Below are 16,666 nucleotides of genomic sequence, written 5' to 3'. Positions count from 1 at the left end.
CTCGAGTAGCAGAGTGGCGCAGCGGAAGCGTGCTGGGCCCATAACCCAGAGGTCAATGGATCGAAACCATCCTCTGCTATCTATAACTGTTTGCAGATTAGCACAACCCCAAGTCTGGGATGTTGTTGAACTACTTCCAAGTGTTACTTTTGAAGGTTTACTCTGAGAAGTTTTGAGTTGGCTACTCAATGGCTGTGGCCAAGCCATGTATTTTGATGAGTCGATGTCTTCATCGTGGTAAGAAAATTAAAATCTCTACTGTGTGAGAAACACAATCCAAGGCAGAACTGGCAGTGGTGGGATTTGAACCCACGACTCCTGAGAGACTGGATCCTTAATCCAGCGCCTTTCACGTGCGGCCACACTAACTGCAGGCTGCTGTTTAGATGCACGGGTTTGTTGGCATATTTAAGTAGTTTTGTCGAGGATAGGTTTCCACAAAAATATCCAGTTTAGAAGTGTCCAACCGAGCCTTGTGCAAAAGGTGATGAATTCCGCTCGGATGAGAGGTAAATTATCTTCAAGACAACCAGAAATGCCCAGTGGTAATCGGTTTTGGACTAAATGCTTGTTTGCCAAACTGATTGAAAATTGTCTCCCAAGTCACCGACGGGTATTTTAGGACACTAATACAATTCACAAGCAACTGGCAGTGGTGGGATTTGAACCAACGCCTCCTGAGAGAGTGGAGCCTAAATCCAGCGCCTTCGACCACTCGGCCACACCAACCTGTGAAGCTTTATCAGAAAGGGACATTTGTTGGCAATTTAAGAAATGTTGCGGTTTGAGGTGCAGACTTGGTGGTCAAATTGTCGTCTTCCACACCAATTTCCAGATTTGTGATGTCCTGCATAGCCTTGTGCACAACGTGATACAGCCTGCTCGGATCCATGGTCAGGCGACCTAATTCTTCTTCAGCGACAAGAGAACAGGACAAATTATTTTTCTCAAGTAGCAGAGTGGCGCAGCGGAAGCGTGCTGGGCCCATAACCCAGAGGTCGATCGATCGAAACCATCCTCTGCTATCTATAACTGTTTGCAGAGTAGCCCAACCCCAAGTCTGGGATGTCGTTGAACTACTTCCAAGTGTTACTTTTGAAGGTTTACTCTGAGAAGTTTTGAGTTGGCTACTCAAAGGCTGTGGCCAAGCCATGTATTTTGATGAGTCCGATGTCTTCATCGTGGTAAGAAAATTAAAATCTCTACTGTGTGAGAAACACAATCCAAGGCAGAACTGGCAGTAGTGGGATTTGAACCCACGCCTCCTGAGAGACTGGAGCCTTAATCCAGCGCAAAATCGTGGACGTATCTGAGTGACATGAGGTGTCGACAAGAAAACAGGACAACCTCTTGTTCTTGAGCAGCAGAGTGGCGCAGCGGAAGCGTGCTGGGCCCATAACCCAGAGGTCGATGGATCGAAACCATCCTCTGCTATCTAAAACTGTTTCCAGATTAGCACAACCCCAAGTCTGGGACGTGGTTGAACTACTTCCAAGTGATTCTTTTGAAGGTTTACTCTGAGAAGTTCGGAGTTGGCGACGATTGAGTAGCTAACTCCAAACTTATCAGAAGTGGCCAAGCCATGTATTTTGATGAGTCCAATGACTTTATCGTGGTAAGAAAATTAAAATCTCTGCTTTGTGAGAAACACAATCCAAGTCAGAACTGGCAGTGGTGGGATTTGAACCCACGCCTCCTGAGAGACTGGAGCCTTAATCCAGCGCCTTTGACCGCTCTGCCACACTAACAGGAGGCTGCTGTTTAGATGCGCAGGTTTGTTGGCATATTTAAGTAGTTTTGTCGTGGAGGAGGATAGGTTTCCACAAAAATATCCAGTTTAGAAGTGTCCAACCGAGCCTTGTGCAAAAGGTGATGAATTCCGCTCGGATGAGAAGTAAATTATCTTCAAGACAACCAGAAATGTATAGTGGTAATCGGTTTGTGATGTCTTGCATAGCCTTGTGCACAACGTGATACAGCCTGCTCGGATCCATGGTCAGGCGACCTAATTCTTCTTCAGCGACAAGAGAACAGGACAACTTCTTGCTTTCGAGCAGCAGAGTGGCGCAGCGGAAGCGTGCTGGGCCCATAACCCAGAGGTTGATGGACCGAAACCATCCTCTGCTATCTATAACTGTTTGCAGATTAGCACAACACCAATCTGGGATGTTGTTGAACTACTTCCAAGTGTTTCTTTTGAGGGTTATCTCTGAGAAGTTTTTAGTTGGCTACTCAATGGCTGTGACCAAGCCATGTATTAGAAAATTAAAATCTCTGCTTTGTGAGAAACACAACTCCAAGTCAGAACTGCAAGTGGTAGGATTTGAACCCACACCTCCTGAGAGACTGGAGCCATAATCCAGCGTCATTGACCACTCGGCCACACTACTTGCAGGTTGCTGTTAAGACGCACAGGTTTGTTGGCATATTTAAGTAGTTTTGTCGAGGAGGATTGGTTTCCACAAAAATATCCAGTTTAGAAGTGTCCAACCGAGCCTTGTGCAAAAGGTGATGGCACAGCGGAAGCGTTTGTGAATTGTGAATTGAAACTGTGTTTCTCAATTATATATATATATATATATATATATATATATATATATATATATATATATATATATATATATATATATATATATATATATATATATATATATATATATATATATATATATATATGTATATGTAGAGAGAGAGAGAGAGAGAGAGATACATTAGGGCTGGGAATCTTTGAAAAACCAAAAAAAAATAAAAAATCGATTTTGCCTATTATTGAATCGATTCGAGAATCGCGCGATGTAGTATCGCGATATATCGCCGAATCGATTTTTTTAACACCCCTAATATATATATATATATATATATATATATATATATATATATATATATATATATATATATATATATATATATATATATATATATATATATATATATATATATATATATATATATATGATTGATTGTTATGACCAAATAAACTAAACTAAACAAAAGAGTTCGTGAAAAGTATGTTGACAACAGTTTACCAAAATAAAAAATCCAATGCAACCCCCAAACTTGAATACGAAGTTCAGTGATACCGATAGACTTCTGAGCAGTTCTATTTCAAATTGAAATTTTGATTCTTCAAATTTAAATTATATTTCCCTTCGAAAATAATGTAAATAAATAATTTGCTCCAGCCTGTCATCATCATAGAACTGTTATTAACTGTACTGTGCATTTTAACATGCTGAAAGAAAGTTAATCACTTAATTAAATACAGTAAGTAGAACTATTCAGATTGAGTTATGGTTCATAAGACATAAATATTATTGTATAGTTCTTGATATTTTAGTGTGTGTACTTATAAGAGAATTATTATTTTTTATTTGAGACTTCATTTCTTTCTAGCCAAAAGAAATAAACCATTGAAATAACCGGAATGCAGCTCCTTATCTGCTATCTGGAGGATCACCTTGTTGAATGCTCACCAGTAGCACCCCTCAAAAAATGATTCAGACGTTTCAAAAGCAATTAACTTGTGTTTATTTAGTCGTCTCTCCTGCAGTGGGAGGCTGCGGTCGCATGTGGTCTCATCCTCCTCGGGCTGCTGAGGAAGTGATGCTAATCTAGATAGAGGGAAGACTAGGAGGAGAGGGGGAGGCAAAGGGAAAATACGGCTGGGGGGGTTCACCCCTCCTACCCTCTCGCTCGCTCTCGCTCTCTCTCGAAGATGATTGTGCTGCAATATGTCGCATGACCGCCGCCAGGACTGCAGACGAATCTCATAGTTAATCACAATAATAAGGCTTCCGTTTGCATTACACAACAGATTTCTATTTTATTTTTTAGAAACAATGGCTTTAATAAAAGGCTCTTTTTGATCCCCTTCTAGTCAGATTTCATTCAACATTGACCATGAAACAACTCTTTGGATGTTTCAGACCATTCAACCACCTGCTTTGATATTTATGAGAAGCGCCTACCCCACCAGGCACCCACCCACACCATTGATATTCATGCAGCTCAAACTTATGCAGCTTTGCTGCATTGTCACTCGCTTTTCTCTCTCCCCAACACTGCATGCTCTGTCTCAATGGTCTGATCTGACCTGCCACCCCCCCCACACACCCCAGCCCCCTTTTACACCGCAGCATCCCGCTGCCATAGAAACCACAAGGAGCATCCCGTGTGGTGCATGCAAGACAGTCAGTATGTGCGCTCGGGAGAGGGAGCGCATCGACAAAAGATAGAGCGAGCAGAGAGGTGGCGTTATTGGTTGGGGGGAGGTGAGGAGAAGCAGAGGGAGAAGTGAGCGGGCGAGCTTATCCAGGAAGGAAAAGTGACTTTCACGGGTGAGTACAGCATGGAACGGTATTGAGTGTCTTTCTTTTGTCTTCTTTGTTGATGAGTGATTTCGGGTTTACTGCTGGGATGCTCCGAAACAGGTAGTAGGAGTTGTGCTGTCTCATTTTGTCGCTTCAGCATTGTAGTTTGTTTGGTTAGCATTTTACTTTTGGCTTAAAAGCAACTAGCTTCTTTGTTTTGCACGTCACAAATTCATTGCTGGACCGCCGTGTTAATATTTGATGAGGCTTCCTATCGTGCTCGCCTCTGCTCCTTTTAAAACCATCTCTTTGTTGTCCTCCAGTTTTTATCAGTCATTAAACTCATGTTCAAGCCTGAGGTGAGGACACCTGCTCTGCTGCATAGCGCAAAAGAAAACGGTCAAGTCAGGCTTTTTGATTCGGTGTGAGTGTCTTTTCTGTCACTTTTCAGCCATCCTCTTGCTCCTGCTCTTCCTCAGCGCTCCTTGTCCTGACACTTTGATGAAGGGCCAGAGCCGCGGGGCTAATAGGGAGGCGATCAGCCTGAGCTGGAGGCAAAAGTGGAATTGTGACAGCAGTTGGCACCTTTGAGACGCTTGTTGTTCGATAACGGGCCAAGCTGTGAAGACAGAAGGCCAAAAAAAAAAACAAAAAAAAGAAAGAATCCATGCAACCTGTTAATGTCCCTGGTGCTTATTCACGCCCTTTTCTATTCCCTCACCCTCGGCAAGTAGTTTGGTGCATTTTGGGTAGGCTTTTTTTTTCATCACCCTTGTAAAAAGTTGTGAAGGGCACCAAAACCTTTATTAGGATCTCACTACTTTTTTGTCAACTAACTGCTAGTACCCCAAGCAACCTTTAAAAATAGTAATCTTCCAAAATCAATGCACTAGTAAAAATGTTTTTGGATAAGGTTTTAAAAGCTAACAACAGTGAAATATGCATGCCAGGCCAGTAATTGGTGACGTGACCATACACATCAAAAGCTTGTCGCCCTGGTTAAGATTGTGATGTATGAAAGTCATGCGACAGTTGGACAAAGTAGTGTTGTAGTTAGGAATGTTGGATACTACTATGGGCTAGATGCCAGTGAATGCCACGTACTTCTGGTGAAAGTGACGTGTGCGCCGATGTAACTTCTGGTCCCATTTGCTTCCATTTAAATTGGCGTGTTTTCCACTCGATCCCGGTGTGATTTACCTCCCGTTTCTTTGAAGTTAAAGTACATAAGTCGTATCATTCAAGTCCTGTACAACATTATACAAGTTATGTCTTCCACACATGACTGGATAATTATCTGTTGTTGGTGGCGATCCACCGATGTCGGGTCTCCTCATGCGAGGTAAAAAACAACAATAACAAGAAAACTCCACAACACTACAGTGCTCGTTGTACGTTGCTATTTAAATGTCTTCACATTTTTCATTTGCGTTGAATATCTGATCTGACCTGTCTTGTAATTAACGCTTCTGCCTATATTGCAACCGTAACCAGAAACAGAAGCGCATTTCTGCCGGAAGTCTCGCCTCCTTCCCCATTTTTCAGACTGATACCAGTACGAGTACCGTATTTTCCGCACTTTAAGGCGCACCTAAAAGCCTTCAATTTTTTCAAAAGCTGACCATGCGCCTTATAATCCAGTGCGCCTTATATATGGATCTAGTCAAGTCTAAGTCTAAGTCAAATATTGAGCCGCAACAGGTCTCGTTGTCAAGATGCTATCGGTGACCCTGCACGATGCGCAGAAGATCCCGCCATCTTGGATCGCTCACGAATACTAATACTTTACCTCAGAGAAAATAATAAAACAGCTGTTTATTCATTTTGAGAGTGAATGGAGTTGTCAGAAAGCTGGTTTGTAATCTATTAATAAAGTTTGACTGACCTATCTGACTGTTTTATTGACATTCCCTTTAGCGCAGCACCATCTAATGGATGCATAACGTAACCCCAGCCTCTACTGTAGCGCTTTATATATGGAAAACGTTTTAAAATATGTTATTCATTGAAGGTGCGCCTTATAATGCCTTATAGTGCAGAAAATACGGTGCTCAATTTTTGAGTAGTCACTGATACCAATGCTAAGTACCAATACTATTGGTACTTTTGATATATAACATTTCCCCCAAAAAACAAAATGGCAGTCCATTTTAAAGGAGGACCTATATATCTCATTATAGCATTTTTCTTAAAATTGCATGAAATTTATCGCAGTTTTCTACTCTTCTAATTAGTGTTGTTGTCAGGAGATAATAAAAATTGAGATGAATTAATTATAATATGTAATTAATTGATCTAATTAATTAATTTTTAATCTCAACCACAACCAGAGGTATTTATGTATGTACACAATAAATTTTGTTCAGTAAATTTGACTCTAAAAGGACTATATTTGCTCCCAGTCTATACTAGAGTAAACTTTACACCCGGAAGAGAGTAAAATATTCACACACACAAAAACTCACTCAAGCATTGAGGAACGATCACAGAACCTTCAGGTTGGGAGCTGGCCAATCAACTCGCTGAGCCATGCCAGTCCTCGGCATTCCAGATAATGAATGGCTGGATGGACAATTGGACATCTTGCTGATTTTAGTCATCACTGTGGTCCTGCGTAGTGGTTTGTACGATGGGTCATTGGACTCTGTTTGCAACACCTCAATGAAAACCTACGTTTATCAGCCTGCAGTTCATCGCTATCCACTTGGCAAGAACATTCATCAGCCTGTCGGTTGCAGACTTGCTCATAGTTGATAAAATAACTGCTATGGCTCGCTACATTAGTGCTGTTATCATCAGCTGTGGCTGCAGTTGCAACTGGGTGCTTATCATTTATTGTGGTATGCTAAACTTGAGCTGCTTCTGTGGAAGTCATGTCACGCTACCATCATCAGTAATGCCGTCAGGGCATTTTTTTTTTCTTTTTAATATTTAAACTTACCATTGATCGGACTAACAACTCTCATAGCTCCTTCATTCTCACATGTCTCTGCTCCTAAACTTGCCCTACCACCTACAATGGGAGCCTTTTAGGTTATGCCAAACACAATAACAGCCAATCAGGAACCACTTCAGGGCGTGATTACCCTTGAAACCATTTCCAACACTAGCGCAAGCCCCACGCATAAAAAAAAGATCTCATCAGCATACAGAAACATTGAAGTCAGAGATTAAAAATTTGATTAACACGATTCAAAAACATAATGCTTTAAATATGACTGTAATTGATTGGTCGCTATTTTGACATCCCTACTTCTAATTCCCATCCCAAGTTGCAGTCAGGGTTATTATAGTTTTGGAATTTTTCATTTTAGTTAGTTAGTTATTTTGTTTTGAGTTGTTTTTAAACTTTAGTTCGTTTTAATTAGTTTTCAGGGTGGTTCTGTTAGTTTTTTATTAGTTTTAGCTATTTAATAAATGCTAAATTGTAGTTTAGTTTTAGTTAGTTTCAGTATTATTATTATTATTTATTTAAATGTGTATTACTTGTGCCTAATATTTAAAAAACATCATCTGAAGGTGCTTTTGTATTGGCTGCTACTAGATGACGTCACTTCCGTGTGACACACTTTCAAATGTCCTTATTCCGGTTAATATCAAAATAAATGTAATGTTAATATCAAAATAAATGTACTTAAAATCACATTCAAAATCATCCCCAAAGGTTCATACATTAAATTAATTCCCATTAATTTAGTTAGTTTTTTAAAAAGCATTTTCGTTTGGGTGGACCATTGTTGTGATGGTTGGAAGTACTTGTGCATGTTGTCCATTAAGATACGTTCACATGTCATCTGTTATTATTACAGATGACCGCTATCTTGGCCAAAATGGCACAATTTTCTTTACATATGTTGTCAGCCTAAGCTGACCCTCTGGCAACGTTACAATTTTTTTTGTTTTTGTTTTTTTGTTTGAGCCTTATGTAACTACCGCCACAATGGCCAAACTCTCTCCATCACCAATTTTTTGTTCCCTTCCTATTTCACCCTTTGTAACACAGAAGGCACAATTTTTTGTCATCCAGTTAACTAATTTGCTCCCAATAATGTATAAATACGTTTTTTTAATGTTCTAAGTGTCCCAAAGACGTATTTATACATTTTTTGTTGTTATTTTTTTATGCTAGAGCATACAGAAGGCTTTTATGCAGCCACTCAACTGCAAAGAACGGTTACAGAAATGGTAGTTATTACACAAACGGCCAGCAGGTGGCAGCAGAGCAAAGGAGATCAACCACGGCCATGTAGAAAAAAAGCTCTATTACTTACAATTTTAAATAGATTTGTGAAAACTGATGAAACTTAGTTCTCTTCTAATGCAAATTGCTGCAAAACGGAAACAGATAGAAACATACTTTTTTTTTTTTTCCTGATGAAAGAAGAGACTTTAATCTTTCTTTTGATAGGTTCCATGCTTTTATAGCAATAGAACACAATATTCTGTGGGCCTTGCAAAATCAGTCAAAATCCCGTAAAACACCCGGGAGCGAACGGGACTGCTTCTGTGAAAATGGCTGGGAGTGAACAGTTCAATTTCTCCCTACTTAAACAAACCTTGCTGTAAAACTGCAACCTCCACACCAAAGAAATAGTGCGAGAAAGTGGGATGGATGGGGGGGGGGTTAATGCTATCAGTAACAATTGTTTTACCACGTTAGGGGATATGATTTAGCTTCACAATCCACACTGAGAACTTGACTGGAGCGCTTCGCGGAAACATGACTTCAAACAAATCCGTCCTTTCATATCTGGCCCCAGTGGCCCTTGCCTGTCCTTTGCATGCGCGACTGAGTACAGTTCCAGGTTTGGAAAGAGCATGTGACCGCGCACGTGCAGCGCATGAGCATTGACATGATGGCACGGAAGGAGGATGGCCGCGGCTGTGTGCGGGTATGGGGATTAGTGGCGCCTTTCTTGTGACACCTTTTATGACTCTTGTTTAAATGTCACTCACTGAGGCTGCACACACACTGACACCTCCCTTCCCAGCATCAGCCTTTAGGCACAGTTTGTTTCGATACAATACAAAATTGGAGTGAATTCTCCGAGCCCCTTGGCCCCGATCAATACAGCATGAGAGGAAACAATATTGGCCTTGTAAACGAGGGCAGGGGCGGTACTGACAATGATCTCACTTGTTACAGGAAGCTCATGTTTAATAGATGAAATCAAACCCGTGTGAATAGTCGGCTCCACTGTGGCCAAGACACAACAACCCATTAGAAATTGTTGCAGAGAGAAAGTCCTTAATCTGACACTTCAAAGCATTTATTCAACCAAGGCTCAGGCGTTACTTCTGACTGCAACCTGCGCATTTCATCTATCAAAAGATCAAAACAGCCGGAGGCTATTCCATGGTTGTTTTTGTCCGATAAACAGAAAACTATAAATTTAGTATTCCTAAAACGGTCAAGCAGAAAGTTGATACTTTTCTGCACTGGCGTTTCCATTCAAGATAGAAAAAAAGTTTGTGAGAGTGCTCCAGTGAGAGCAACCGAAGAGCCAATAATAAACAAGAGAACCTTCATGGATCGTTTTTTTTTTTTTTTTTTTTTTAATGAATCCGTTCCTAAATCCAACTTTTGCCATCATGATGCCTTTACTGAAGCGGAAGTCAACTCAAAAATGTCTTTACATTAATATGTTTTATGTGCCCAGTAGGGCTGTAACGATATCCAAACATCACGATGCGATATTATCACGATATGAAGGTCACGATACGATAATTATCACGATATTGTGGGAGCGTTGGCGATATTTAAAAAAGATCACAATATTGTAAAAAAGAGATGTCATGCTAAAAAAAAAAAAAAAAAAAAAAGCACAATATCGTGCTTTCGTACATAACAGCAAATGCATATAAACCACCGACAATCTCTAATAACAATATTGAGGCTCTTACTTGGTAATGCAAGCACACATTGATCGCTTCACAAGCAAATTAGGTTCCCCTTTATCTGACAATTAGCATAGATTTTAAACATAGAAGGCCAAAACATCCCTAATGAAAATTAAATTGCACTAATAAACTAGCCACTAGAGGGAGCTAGAACTGCACAAATGGAAATTAACCTGACTTTTTTAACAGATGTGTTCCTTTTAAATATTGTGAACATGACGACGACAATATTGTGGCAGTTTTAATATCACGATATCACGATATTGCCCTTATTGTGACATCCCTAGTGCCCAGTAGTCTAAACGGTATTCTGATTAATATTACGTTTGTGGAATATGAATAATGCAGCAAAATCCACCAATTTTTCTCCAACTCAGGGGACGGCCATTTTGACACTTGCTGTCCCAGGTAACACCCAATCAGGCAGGGTGGAATATTTTTCCAAAATATACCGCTTTCAGGTCAGTTTTAACTAGGCAGGCAATGTTTTCAGGAACATTATAACATGCTTAACTGTCATCAAAGTGTTTGTAATAAATATAATAATATATAAACCTGTAAAAGCAATTAAACTTCCGTCTACTTTGTGTTTCATTAACAATATTCAGGCTCTGTAGCTCTGTCAGATATTATTTTATTTTATTTTTTTGTTACTTTGTCATTTTTGCAATCAGTGTTTACTGTTGTACACAGTAAATTCTGTCGTGTAAATTTGACTCTGTTTAGAGTAAATTTGACTCTATTTAGAGAGGGACTCAGTTTTAGAGTAGGCTAAGATTTACACTAGGAAGACAGTAAAATTAAAAATTAAAAAAACCAAAAATAAAATAAAACACACCCAAGGGTTGAGGAACGAACTCACAACCTTTAGCTTGGGAGACTGCCACCAGCTATGCCTCTCCTACTGTTCTCTTTTCTCCAAAAGACCAAAGACATCGTTTTTGGTCTGTTGGAGAGTCCATGGTATCATGGAATCCGCTTGCAGCTGACATGAGCGTTATGCTACCAGAAAGCAGGAGCTGCGTGGCTCCGGGAGTAGATCGGTTGTCTCCCAAGCTGAAGGTTGTGAGGTCGTTCCTCCACCCTTGAGTCACTTTTGTTTTTTTATTTTTTCCAATTCTTTATTTTACTCTCTTACAAGTGTAAATATTGCTCTAAAACTGAGTGTATTTGGTCCCATTCTAAATAGAGTCAAACTTACTCTACAGAGTGTACCAATTTTTTATTTTTTGCTTTGGTGTGTGTTTTAAAGACTGGAAAAAGCCTTCAAAATGTGCCATCAAAGACAAATCAAAAGTGTAGCAATGGATTTCATAATTTAAATGCCATGTAATAATTGTGTTATAAAAGCTAAATAAATTATGGTTTTAATTATGTTAATATGCTTCAATACTTGTAACTGATTTACCAGTATAATACTACTACTACTACTACTACTACTACTACTACTACTACCACTAATAATAATAATAATAATAATAATAATAATAATAATAATAATCTGCAATTGGCTGGCGACCAGTCCAGGGTGTACCCTGCCTACTGCCCGAAGCCAGCTGGGATAGGCTCCAGCACCCCCGCGACCCTTGTGAGGACTAAGCGGTTAAGAAAATGGATGGATGAATAATAATAATCATAATAATAATAAAAATAATAATAATAATACAATGATGATGATAAATAAAGTTTAATGTGCCGTAGTTTATCACAAACCTACGCTGACACAGGACTAAAGTCTTAGTTACAGTAAATATAGCATTTTAAAAAAGAAACAAACAAAAAAACACTTAAATACATACATAGCCCATAAATACATAAATATATAGAACACCCATTCGGAACATCGGAACACATCAAGTGCAAAGATGAACCTTCTTGTACCGCGTGACAACAACAACATATTCTTATTCGCAATGAAAAGTAGTTCATTGTGTGCTGTTTGTAACTTAAAAATGTTCCAAATGTGTGAATGCTGAAGAGCATCAGGTTATTGATCCCTATTCTCTAAATCTACCACATCCGTATGCTATGATTTGCTGTGAAGAATTTTCTTTGAAGTTTCTTTGGAATTTGAACTCAGCGACCTCATCTTTCACTTAACTTGCATTAATTTCCAGAGTTCAACTTGTAGAATTGTATCACACTTATTTACTTGGCTGCAGGATCAATAATTGATCGATATATGTTGGATCAAGATGAGGAAGAGTTCAATCAGGACCAGTTACTGGCAGGTTAATAATCCCAGCAATAAGGACTGAAACTCAGCTGGTCATCTTTCTTTTCCAACTGTATGTTGAGGCTGTGAGCGTCTGCGGCCCAAATGTCAGCCCACGCGTGATCCAACAGGGTCACAGTGATGGATGCATCATTTCTTCATGCTGACTTATTTCCCGCCATCGTTCAGAGCCTCAGGGGCCGAAGGTCAGGTCAAAGCACGGAAAAATCTGATGGGGTGGCTTTTTTTTTTTTTTTTTTTTTCCCCCAGTTCAGAGCAAGTGTTGTGTTCTGTTCTTGAAGTGGAATCGATGGAGAATGTCTGCTGGAAGGATAATTATGAATAATATGCATCACTGGTCTATTAACCTTCCTCTTTGTTTCTTAGCTACACCAACAATGTGCATGGGTCAGTGTGACCTGCAGATGGGATGTTTACACATCATAAATGATTAAACACTAAATCAATTTGGTTTCCAAATCATGTTTTAATAAAAAAAAAAAAAAAATGATGCCAAAAAAGTGATAACTCATTCTGCTGGCACGAATGCTATTTATTACCGATATTTTCTTTTCTCAATGTATAAATAACAGGTCAATTTGACTTCCAGGATGACAGCAAAGTCAATAGGAGTTGGATGATTTGTTTTATTTTTAAAACAATTTCCATGTTTCCTTGACAAATGCCCTAGTTCCAAATTGGTCTCGGTAAATGGTGAAATGAGATTTTGTTCCTCCCACCTGCTTTGTTACAGCTGGAACAAAACAATGTGTAGACCTTTTGCATGACAGCTGCAGTTGTGTCCTGAGCTATGTGATATCATGGGAAAGCTATCTTTTCTTGTAAAACACAATTGAATTTAGTATTTAATCTACCTGCACCTTGATATCCAGCTTTTGCCATTACCATAAAGTCAGGGTGTGATTTTATTGATTGTATGAAACTTTTTTGGTCCAATCTGTAAAAAATATAAAAATTGTCTTGTTTAACTTTCCTGGGAGAGGAAATGCCAACTTTAGCTATGCTACGCTAACCCGGTTGTGTTACATCTGTCAAAAACATCAACATTGTCTTGTTTAACTTTCCTGGAAGAGCAAATGCCAACGTAAGCTACGTGACGCTAAGCAGTTTTTGTTGCATTTGTCAAAAATATCAATATTGTCTTGTTTAACTTTCCTAGAAAAGCAAATGCCAACTTAAGCTACGCTACGCTAAGCAGTTTTTATTGCATTTGTCAAAAATATCAATATTGTCTTGTTTAACTTTCCTGGAACAGCAAATGTCAACTTAAGCTACGCGACGCTAAGCAGTTTTTGTTGCATCTGTCAAAAATATCAGTTGTCTTGTTTAACTTCTGGAAAAGCAAATGCCAACTTAAGCTACGCTAACCAGTATTTACAGCTAAATACCAACAATACACAGCAAATCAGTCAGTGTTAAATTTCCAGTGTTCGATCAAATATGCAGGAGGCGGTGTTATTTTCGTACTGTCACAGTGTTGGGGTGGATAATGGGTGTAACCTGAATAGCACTACCTCATTTCTGGTGAAGGAGAAACTTTCCAAATTTCCAACACGCTGTTGACATTTCAATAGCGATACATCCAGCTGCTGGTGTCGGGGTGGTGTGGCTCAGTGGTCATCTCGCAACCCTGAGAGTGTGGTTTACATCCCAGGCCAGTGTGACTATGTCAAAGAATCCTTGAGCAAGATACTGAACATCCATTTCTTCCTGATGCTGTGTCATCAGTCGTGAAAAATGTTAGGAGGAAAAGCGCTATATAAATGACATACCAGAGTGAAGTCTAGTTTGAGTTAAATATTGCACACATTTTTGTTGTTGTCATATTAGAACCTGCAACCTCCACACGAAAAAGCCGCATGTGAGATTCTAACCCGTGAACCTCAGAACTGTAGTAGGCAGACATACTAACAAATACTTCAGCATGCCTCCTGTGTTAAAACAGTCTTTGGAAAAAGATCCCCCAAACCAGTTTTCGAAGCTAATGCACGACGTTAAGTAGATAAAGTGCCTCCTCCCTCAATCAGCATCACTCCTCTGCCCGCAATCCACTCGACAGGCTTACTAGAGTTGTATTAATTCGTCACAATAATGCGACACTTCAAGCCTGCGGAACATCAACTCGCAGGCGGTTGTAGCTCGTGTTTGTAATGGGTGTAGCAAATCCATTTAAAATCCCTGGTGATGAAAATTAGTACGACTGAAAACGAGTGGGAGCCATTTCCTTTTCTTTTTTTTTTTTTTTTCTGTTGTTGTTGTTAGAACAGCCTGATGGCAGCCCGTTGGTTTTTATTGTGATGTTGCTGCAAATGAAAGCATCCATGCAGCAAACACAGGCCACATCAATAAAGTCCATCTTTATTATCATGCTGTGCTGCTCTGACACTATTGGTCTAAGGTGTTTATAAACGGATTGTAATATTGTTAGTCATTCGCATCATAAAGCTTGAACAAACTGCAATGAGTCATTAAATAAAACTGCCAGCATGTCCTCGGCAAATGATGAGCTCACATTTATTCCTGTCCTGATGTGGCCCTTTGCTGCTTTCAATAGTTTTAGATTCATATTATTACATAATGAGGTGTCCTACACTGTAGAAAATATTGTACTTCCATTCACAAGAATACCGTCGAGTGGCCCGCCATAAACTTTTCCTACAAAGTTGGAAACATACAATTTCCTATTAAGTCTTAAAGTGTCAATTCTGAGGGCTTTTGATCATCTTGTGATTGATTTCTTCATTTTCTCTCCAGCCTTTGATGTGTATTGCAGATTGATCATGCAAATTATAGCTAATCCTGTATTACTTTTATCTCCCCCCCCCAATCACTGCATAAATATTATGCATTAAAACTTGTCAATGAACAAATCTGAATTTCCTCCTCACAGACAGGCCGTAGTTCATCTCAGTTGTCAATAAATTTGCTCCAGTTAAAATTGCTGTACTTTATGTTACACAAGGTCAATACAATCCATTGTTCCCACATGAGGGCGATTGTTTTTTTTAATTGCATTTCAACAGCGACTTCCAAGATCTGTTGACACTTCAGTAAATTAATATGACATGATGGAGGGGGGGTCACTGGGAAGTGATCCAAGGAGCGTTTGAATTGCACAATCATGTCACGCCGCCACCTGCGTGACAGGCCTTTATTGTCATAGTCATGTTTCCTGTTTTATTTTGAATTTCTGATTCCCTTCGCACCCCAGGTCACTTGCCCTTCCTGCAGTTCACTAATTACCGGTCCCCGCCCATGATCATGTCCACCTGCCACCAATCAACCAAGACAATAAAAGCCACCTGCATTCTCCCCTCCGTTGCCGAAGTGTCACACACCGTCAGTGCATGGAAGCGGCCACAGTCCTTATGTCCTCGTTCATGTTGCATAGCGTTGTTGCCTTGTTTTTGTGCCTTTTCCTCCCTTTTGGAGCGCCTTTAGTTACCCCTTTTGCCTTGTGCCCTTTTTCCTCCCTAGCGGAGCGCTTTCTGTTGTCCCCAGTACCTTTTGCCTGTTTTTTCCTCCCTAGTGGAGCGCTTTTTGTTCTCCACTTTTTCCCCTCCCTGTTCTCCTCTCAGTTTGAGAGGAGACCACTGTTGGCCGGAAATAAACCTGCTGCCTTGGTGGCCTACCTTACGCCTGCGTCTGAGTCCTACTTGACCCCGCCTTGTCAAATCACACATGGATAACTTACATTCTAAAGTCTAAAGTGTTCAGGATTTATTTATTTTTTTTCCAATTCTTGAAAAGCATTCAAAAGGGATTTTGACTAATAACTTGGATTTTTTTTCCAAATGAAAATCATTTGTCTCAGCCCCCTGAACTGTGATACTTTAAACTCATGTTTCTCATTTAGAAAATGTGAGCATGGATTTTAGTGTTAATACATTACAATAGTACACTATACTTTGTTTTGTTTATTATTATTTTTTTAATTCACTTTTCCTTAAGTGTGATATTGAGCCATTATCCCACTTCAGTATTAGTTATATGTGGGATTTCTTTTTCATCCTTTCAACATGTTGTTAGTGTGCCTTTGTAGCATGACTGGCTAAAATTTCTCTTAGCTGTTTTCACATGGATAATTTCTTTCTTTGGACCCTGACGTCAAGAACAATTTTGTTTTTAAAATGACCTTTAGCAAGGGAAAAATATAGAGCAAGATGACTACTTGTGGTGGATAACTGGCCCAAACCATTTTGATGCAGAAATGCCAACG

The 16,666-nt window shown here is 39.6% G+C and overlaps 1 protein-coding gene and 2 non-coding genes across 6 annotated transcripts in view; 2 read left to right on the top strand and 1 right to left on the bottom strand.

Annotated features, from left to right (window-relative positions):
* Positions 1 to 16,666, top strand: part of syt6a (synaptotagmin VIa) — a 94,761-nt gene that overhangs the window by 45,738 nt on the left and 32,357 nt on the right. Inside the window, exon 1 of one of the 4 annotated variants that reach the window (XM_077514077.1) lies at positions 4,213 to 4,337. The exons of 2 other annotated variants lie outside the window; for them this stretch is intronic. The gene's annotated coding sequence lies outside the window, so the exon portion shown is untranslated. Of the gene's footprint in view, positions 1 to 4,212; positions 4,338 to 4,366; positions 4,431 to 16,666 lie in introns of those variants that run through there. One more of the 4 variants, XM_077514078.1, reaches the window with a different exon arrangement.
* Positions 1,363 to 1,434, top strand: trnam-cau (transfer RNA methionine (anticodon CAU)). The gene has a single exon. It is a non-coding gene; the product is annotated as a tRNA-Met (tRNA).
* trnal-aag (transfer RNA leucine (anticodon AAG)) lies at positions 1,667 to 1,748 on the bottom strand. Its single transcript has one exon. It is a non-coding gene; the product is annotated as a tRNA-Leu (tRNA).

The sequence above is a fragment of the Festucalex cinctus genome, chromosome 2 (assembly GCF_051991245.1).
Source record: "Festucalex cinctus isolate MCC-2025b chromosome 2, RoL_Fcin_1.0, whole genome shotgun sequence".
Lineage (NCBI taxonomy): Eukaryota > Metazoa > Chordata > Actinopteri > Syngnathiformes > Syngnathidae > Festucalex > Festucalex cinctus.
Note: the sequence above shows the minus strand (reverse complement) of the source record. Positions and strands in the feature narration are given on the sequence as shown.